The following is a 7,666-nucleotide window of genomic DNA, read 5'->3' as shown; positions in this document are numbered from 1 at the left end:
AAGAATGAGATAAAGATGATTCTTTCATGATAAGCTTCTGTATGTGATTCTAGATAAGCTTGGATGGATTGGATATCCATTAGATGGATGGGAGATAAAGATCCATCGGACATAAAATCTTTTCGGGAGATAAAGGCAAGCTTTTATGTGGAAAATTGTCATGGGAGATAAAGACGAGCTTTTCCGGATAAGACCTAGGCAAATGGAAAAATCCATAAAGAAAGACACCGCTAATGGTAACTGAATCATGAAAGAGGGTATTAAATACCCAATTTATCAATCAATTGAGGACAGTTGATCCTTAGCAAGATCTTCGGCTTGAGGGGAATGAGAGGTGATTCATGGCTAGGTGGCAGTGCTCCTCCCTCTAAGTGTGATTTAGTTGGTGTCATTACATGGAATGGTTGTATATTGAATCTTACTGTCTCTCTCTCTGTTACCGTTCCAATTTCCTTATGAGTAGTTTTTCCTAGTTCTAAGATTATTTGAAGGAATTACGTGTTCTTGGATATTAATAGATTTAATGATGTTCCCTCTATTCAAATGAGATTTACCTGCATGGTATATGATCATGTTTAAATCATTACTTGATAGGATGTTAAATCATTATGGCTTGCTTAATTTCCTCCCTTATGGAAATGACGGTTAGAGTAATGCATGTGACTCACATGTGAACACATATGCATGTCAAAGATATTATGATCATATTTATATTTGATAAGGAGGGATAGTATTCTCTGTAATATGGAAAGGTTTATGCATGTGGAACAATTATGCAAAAATGTCTCCCATAGAATTGTCGATGATTCTTGCATGCTGCTTAAAGAACTGACGATGTCATGTCTCATACTGGTATTGGGATTTTTAATCATTGTTCCTAGCCTATTTAGCTACAACAAAACTCAAACATTTATTCCAAATATGATGATATAGGGATATCAAAGAGTTCTAATAATTGTACGCTATAAATTAACCCTTCTCCTAGTTGTGTCTTAATGACTAAGAGTTGATCTAAAGAGTAGTGTAATCAGTGTATCTGTAATGATTGATTTAATACACCTGTGACGGCAACCTGTGATGATTGATTTAATCAATGTTAACACCCCATCTAAGGTAGCCAAAAACATAATATCACATGTAATAAAAATTTATAAAACAAAAATAATAAAAAATATCCTTACTTTCAATATTAAATCTATAATTATTTTAATATATATTTCCAATTAACTCATTCAAAGCGTTTTTACCATGTTTATACTATATAATTACGTCAAGGTATCCCTTGACCATGTTTAAAATAACTTAAATGAGGTAAGGTAGAATAATCCGATACTTTTCATGCTCTTCATATTGATAGTTGTAATAGCGAGTGTGGCTACTAGGCCACTATCAGATTTGAAATTAGGTAATACTAAAATATGAAAATTAATTAATATATTAATTTAAGAAAATGACATAATGAAAAGTATTTTAAATGTGTCATAGAAAGACACTAGATAAAAATGTTGAAGCTTCTCTACAAAAATATTAGTTAGATTTGTGAGGCCAGGGTAACTCCAGAATAAGCAGAAGAAAAAACTGATCTGTAATTTCATTAGAGAACTATTGATTATATACAAAAAGGAGACGGAACAGTTCATCTTCTTGATGACTGTTCACGTTCCAGTTCACCCATCCGTTGAGGATTAGGTTTCAACATTCACCCCCTTAATCTGAAGGGATGTTGGTGAGTCCAAGCATCGTTCTGAATCTTTCAAGCTTTTCTCTTCCAAGCGCTTTGGTGAAGATGTCTGCAATTTGCTCATTTATGGAACAATGACGGAGATGGATTGTTTTGGCCTCAACATGATGTCGGATCAGATGATATTTAGTATTGATGTGCTTAGTACGATCATGGAAGTTTGGGTTCTTGGCCAACTTTATTGCAGAGATGTTATCAATCATGAGTGGAGTTGATTGTATTTGTTTTACCTGCAAATCTTCAAGAATTTTCCTGAGCCACACAATTTCTTTCGTTGCTTCAGCTGCTGCCACGTATTCTGCTTCTGTTGTGGAATCTGCTGGTACTGATTGTTTGCGTGATCTCTGGGAGACAGCTCCTGATCCAAGACTCATAGCATATCCTGAAGTAGATACCCCAGTTCCTTTGTCTCCATCGAAGTCTGAATCAGAGTATCCAATCAAGTTGAAGTCGTCCACCTGTGTATACTTGATTCCAAGGTCTTGTGTTCCCTTCGAGTACCTTAGAACTCTTTTTGCAGCAGACCAATGTCCCTCACAAGGCTTTTGCATAAACCTGGAGAGGATTCCAACAACAAATGAAATGTCTCGTGTGGCAGTAGTGAGGTAGATGAGACTTCCTACAAGCTGTCTATACTTTGTTGCATCCTCAAATTCCTTTCCTTCAATAGATTTGAGCTTCAAGTTTTGTTCCATTGGAGTAGAAAGAGGATTGCACTCTGTCATGCCAAATATGTTCAACAAATCTCCAATGTATTTCTTTTGAGAAAGAAATATGGATTTTGGATGTTGGGTTACTTCAATGCCAAGATAGTAATGAACATAGCCCAAATCAGTCATTTCAAAACTTTTTCCTAATTCTTTCTTTATGGATGCAATATAGCTTTCATTGTTCCCTGTCATTAAAAGATCATCTACATATACCACAAGATATATAACTGTTTTGCCAACTTTCTTGACAAATAAAGTTGCATCATCAAGATCAAAATGTTTGAAGTTGAGTTTCAGAAGATGCTCAGTTATTTTTTCATACCAGGCTATGGTGCTTGTTTGAGGCCATACAAGGACTTCACAAGTTTGCATACTTTGTGTTCATGTCCTTCCACAACAAATCCTTCAGGTTGGGACATAAAAACATTATCTTTTAGATCTCCATTCAAGAATGCAGTTTTTACATCCATTTGATGGACTTTCCAACCGTTCTGAGAAGCTAGTGCAAATAGTGTCCGGATGGTGGCCCATTTTGCTGTGGGGGCAAAAGTTTCCTCATAATCGACCCCTTCCTTCTGTGCAAAACCTTTTGCCACAAGCCTAGCTTTGTGCTTGTCAAGTGAGCCATCAGCTTTGTACTTGTTCTTGTAGACCCACTTGCAGCCAATTGGTTTGGTTCCGAATGGAGGATCAACCAGCTTCCAAGTGCCATTCTTTATGAGGGCATCATACTCCTTCTACATCACTTCTTTCCATTCATCATGAGAAGCAGCTTCTTTGAAGGAAGTTGGTTCAAAATCTGTAGACAAGTTCAATTCACAATCATAAGTAACATTCATATCAACAGGTGAATTAGAGTTATCTACATCACCTCCATCTTGTCGGTTTGTATTTCTGGTTCCTGTTTTTCCAATTTCATAAGGATGAACACTTTCAACTGTCTTTGTCACCCACTTTGGGGGACCTTTCTGAGATGGTCCAGGCTTCTCTGTTGATTGAGTTGGGACTGAATCAAGATTGAGTCTCCCAATTCTATCAATTACATCACTTAAAGGATCATACGGTGTTGGAGTTTCATGCAAGGGAGATTGTTCTTCAGAAGAAGATTCCACATGTTGATCTAGTATAGGAATCCCCCCTTCAAGATGTGGAATCTGATTATCAAACTCTTGAAATGATTTCGTTTTTTTCAATCTATCCAAGCGATCAAGTTGCCACTCAACAACATTGTCAGAGTTGGATGATTCAAGAAAAATGACATCTCTAGATACAACAAACTTTTTATTTACTTCATCATAGAGACGGTATGCTTCAGAGGTGTTTGAATACCCCAGGAAGATACACTTACGACTTCTAGCACCAAGTTTGTTTCTATGTACCTTTGGTATTAAAGCATAACAGGTGGAACCAAAAATCCTGAGATGTTTTACCGAAGGAACATGTCCATACCACAATTCATAAGGAGTCTTGTTTCTTATAGCACTAGATGGACATCTATTCTTTATATATGCAGCACATAGAACAATATGAGCCCAAAACATTATCTTTACATTTTTGAAGAAAAGCATGGATCGTACCATATTCAAGATTGTTCTATTCATTCTTTCTGCTACACCATTCTGTTGGGGATTATAAGGTACAATTGTTTGATGTTTGATCCCATGTTGGCAAAGATAGTTTTCAAATTCATTTGATGTATATTCTTTTCCATTATCAGTGTGAATAGACCCAATATGAGATTGTGCATCATTTTCAATCCACTTATGAAAATTCTTGAATGTTTGAAAAGCATCATATTTGTTCTTCAATAAATAAACCCAACACATTCTGGTGTAATCATCAATAAATGTCATGATATATTTATTTCCATTTGTAGAAGGAGCAGGCATTGGACCACATAAATCCGAATGAATGAGTTCAAGCTTCCTATGTGCTCTTGAATGTGAATCATGAAAAGACTGTTTGCTATGCTTTCCTAGAATGCAAGCATCACATTGCTTATGTTTTCTAGGAATGGTAGGCAAACCAGCAACACCATTTTTCTTCAACAAGCGGAGACTATCATAGTTTAAATGTCCAAATCTAGCATGCCATAATAAACTTGACGGAAGTGTACCTTCTTCATGATGAGAAATATATGAGAAATGTTGTGCATGAGCAGAGGTTCCTTGCAGTTTAAGAAGTCTTTCTTCTTCTATACCCCTCATGACAAGTGAGTGGTCAGATGCCTTTCTTACCTCAAGCTTTCCATCAAACATATGAATGGAGTGACCTTGCTGGCGGATGTGGACCAGGGACAACAAGTTTCTCTTGAGCTATGGGAGATATAGAACATGATCCAGAAGAAAGTCTGGAAGACCAGGCAGTTTAAGCCTGATTGTGCCAAGCCCTGATGGCTTCATTTTTGACTGATCTGCAAAGTATACTGCTCCATCAACATTGTCAGTGAAATCTTCAAAAAAATCTTTCCTATGATTCATATGACAGGTTGCTCCTGAATCAAGCAACCAATCATTTTTCGAAGAAGCAAGTGAAGCATTAAACAAATCTTCATTTACTCCAATGTTGCATTGTGCCTCAATATAGTGAGCGGATTCAGGTGCTTTACCTTTGTCTGTGTCATCAGTTTTACCTTTCTGTTGATTTCTTCTTTGCTCAATTTTGTCCCATGGTAGCTTGCATGTAGAAGCATCATGTGATCCATTTCATTTGCAGCGAATGCAATGCAGATCTGCCTTTTCTGCTTGAGAATGTCTTCCCCCCTGCCTCTGAAGTATCTTCCTCTTCCTCTTCGTCCACCTCTTCCTCTTGTAGAATCTTGAGAAGGATGCTTTTCTTTATGAGCAAGGCAAACAGTCTCTTCAGAAGATTCAGGGACTGTTTTCTTTCCAAAGGCTTTCTCTCTTTCAGCAAACTTTTTCACAAGAGACTCAAAGGTTATGTCTTTCATATTTCCATTTGCTTGTAAAGACTCAAGATAATTAGAGTAGGTAGGATAGAGTGCTTTGAGAAAGGAAATTAGAGAGATATCCAGCTCAACCTTAGTGGATTTAATATCATGCATTATAGACTTTATTTCAGATGCAAGAGCAAGGGGATCATTATTTTTCAGTTCAAGAGTGAAGAGTTTAATCATGAGATGAACAACTTCAAGTGCAGAATGTGAATCATAGAGTTCTTTCAGCTTTTGTAAAGCTTCAAAGGCAGTGGAATAGGATGAAATATGACGACTTACTTCTTCATTTACAGATGCTGCAATCAATGCATAGGCTTTGCTGTTCTCGTTTTCCCAAATGAAAAGTTATTTATCTGATGTAGGCTGCATAGGGTCTTTGTCTTCTTCTCCGACACACACTCCTTTCCACAACTCATTGTAGATGAGGGTTTGTTTTACCATCCGAGACCATTCAGAATAGTTCTCCTTGCCAGTGAGAACTATTCCGACCATAGAGATGATTGAATGCATTCTGTAAAAAAAAATACTTCTGCTGATAAAAAAAATTCCTTAGGTTACAACCTTCAAATCCTTCTGATATTTGCTAAAAGCATGAGCATTTCATTGTACATATCACTGCAATACTACTATGTTTTGAAAAATGCGCAATGGATCACTTCAATATATCACTTCATTCTATAATATATCACTTCAATATATCAATATATTATGCAAATGCGGAAGGGATCACTTCACTTCATCAATATATCACTTTAATAATCCATATATTATGCAACACTACAAATGTTTTGATATATAAAACATCCTGACTGATATAACTTGAATGCTTTGAAAACTGTCTTGAATGATATATATGAACACTTTGAAAAAACAACACAATGCTTTGAAAAGTTGTTTATAGAGACGGCGCAATACTACAACATTACCATTTTGAGAAGCTTTCCAAATCTCGATTTCGGAGTGTATCCATTTAGAGCATGCCAATGGTGCTCACACAAAGCAACCCAAAGCTTCTAACTTCTAAGCATTACTGTGGTTCATCATATAACAGTGAAATCCGACTATCAAATAAAACAACCAGAATTTAAATCATGAATCCATGATTCATCCTGAAAGGGCTGCATTTAGTGAACTGTGAAATTCAACCCCAATTTGGGCTTCTGCCTTCTCAAGGTCAGTTGATGTTGAACTTAACTTCAGTGTATACTCAGCCAATCCTTTCTGGACTTGTTCACGATCAATCCTGTCCAATGGAGCAGCATATCCTTGCTGTCGTGGGTTCGGCCCCTTCTTGACGGCTCTTCCTCAGGCCAGCAAACGGGCACACAGAGTAATGTTATATCCAGGACAGTGCGTATTCAATATAAAAAAAAACGCACATTCAACAGCGCATAACCATGGACAGTGCGCATTTAAATGAAAAAAATGCTATATGCGGAGTTAAAAGCTTTAACAACGGGGTTTCTTGACTCTAATGTGAAATTAATACCGAGCATGTAAATGAAGAGAATCCTCTGGCCAGGTTAACTTTCTGCTGAGATTGTCCAGATGGATACATTAACGCAATCCCTCGCTTCCTTGAATGTACATTCAAGATCATCTGCACAAGCGCTTCACGCTCGGGAACCTTATGCGGCAGCTCTTTTGCAATTTGCACAGGCAAATAACATGTTAGAGGTGATTAATGGGGATATGGAAAGACTTTCTCATTTGTTGAAGAACCAGGAACTCTACAATTTTCTCATCAATCCTATTACTGAAAATGGGAAGAAGAAGAGCATTCTCAAGTCTATTGCAGATGATGCTAAGTTTCAAAACTATACTCTGAATTTCCTGAATCTTCTTATCAGTAAGCAAAAGATTGGCATAGTAAAGAATATCTTGAAAGAATTTGAATCATTATAAAATGAACTGACATGGACGCGGAGACTCTATGCTTATTCAAAACCTACGAGTGTGAAGACCAGTACCGAGGCGCAGAGCGGATTGGTAGACTGGTATCTTCCGTCTGAAGGTGTAACGTTTGAATAGCTCAGTGCTTATGGGCACTAAAACGGTAAGATACGTTCATAAAAACAATGTGCAGTCTCTGGCGTTCATGTTAGTCAGGGAGCATAGAGAATCATCATTGAGATGCAGGATAGAGGCGCAGACAATCAATGATGCGCAGAGAATCAATGACACTCAGGGCAGAGCAGCGCTCAGGAGAGAGCAGCGCTTAGGACAGAGGCATTATTAAAGGAGTTACAAGGAATCTGG

At 37.3% G+C, this 7,666-nt stretch overlaps 1 pseudogene; it reads left to right on the top strand.

Moving 5' to 3' along the window:
- The first annotated feature begins 6,955 nt into the window (after positions 1-6,955).
- Positions 6,956-7,438, top strand: LOC149170653 (ATP synthase delta chain, chloroplastic-like; annotated as a pseudogene).
- Positions 7,439-7,666: the final 228 nt, after the last annotated feature.

Source organism: Pinus tabuliformis, chromosome 4_2 (genome assembly GCF_031772625.1).
Source record: "Pinus tabuliformis cultivar Carrire ecotype Pingquan chromosome 4_2, CPIR1, whole genome shotgun sequence".
In the NCBI taxonomy this organism is placed as follows: Eukaryota; Viridiplantae; Streptophyta; class Pinopsida; order Pinales; family Pinaceae; genus Pinus; species Pinus tabuliformis.
The sequence above is the reverse complement of the archived record's forward strand: the minus strand, read 5'-3'. Positions and strand labels throughout refer to the sequence as shown.